This window comes from Sinocyclocheilus anshuiensis, unplaced genomic scaffold (genome assembly GCF_001515605.1).
Source record: "Sinocyclocheilus anshuiensis isolate Anshui unplaced genomic scaffold, SAMN03320099.WGS_v1.1 scaffold144, whole genome shotgun sequence".
NCBI lineage: Eukaryota > Metazoa > Chordata > Actinopteri > Cypriniformes > Cyprinidae > Sinocyclocheilus > Sinocyclocheilus anshuiensis.
In genome coordinates this window covers 291,729-292,202 of record NW_015555720.1, presented here as the reverse complement: position 1 = coordinate 292,202, position 474 = coordinate 291,729, and the positions used below count along the sequence as shown (strand labels likewise).

The window sequence follows — 474 nt, the reverse complement described above, 5'->3', positions numbered from 1 at the left end:
GATTGAGTTTGGCCACACCGCCATAAAGCACAGATCGGTGGAGTGTTGCAGTGATGTTTGTCCTTCAGGTTTCTCCTGTCTCCACATATGATCATGGAGCTCAACCAGAATGACCATCAGCTTCTTGTTCACCACACTAACTGAAGCCCTTCTCCATCAATTGCTCATTCACCCAAAAATTAAAAGCTGTCATTAATTACTCACCCTCATGTCGTTCCAAACCCGTAAAACCTTCGTTCATCTTCTGAACACAAATTAATATATTTTTGATGACATCCGAGAGCTCTCTGGCCCAGGATGAGGAGGAAAAGAATTGTTGAATAAAGTCGTTTGTTCTTTGCAGACAAAAAGTATTCTCGTAGCTTCATAAAATTACAGCTGAACTACTGATGTCACATGGACTATTTTATCGATGTCCTTGCTACATTTCTGGTTCTGAGAACATTTCAGTTGTGTTGCTGTCTATGCGAGGGT

The 474-nt window shown here is 41.4% G+C and overlaps 1 protein-coding gene across 1 annotated transcript in view; it reads right to left on the bottom strand.

The window, feature by feature from the left end:
- Positions 1–474, bottom strand: part of LOC107672413 (serine--tRNA ligase, mitochondrial-like) — an 18,439-nt gene that overhangs the window by 4,364 nt on the left and 13,601 nt on the right. The window lies entirely within an intron of this gene.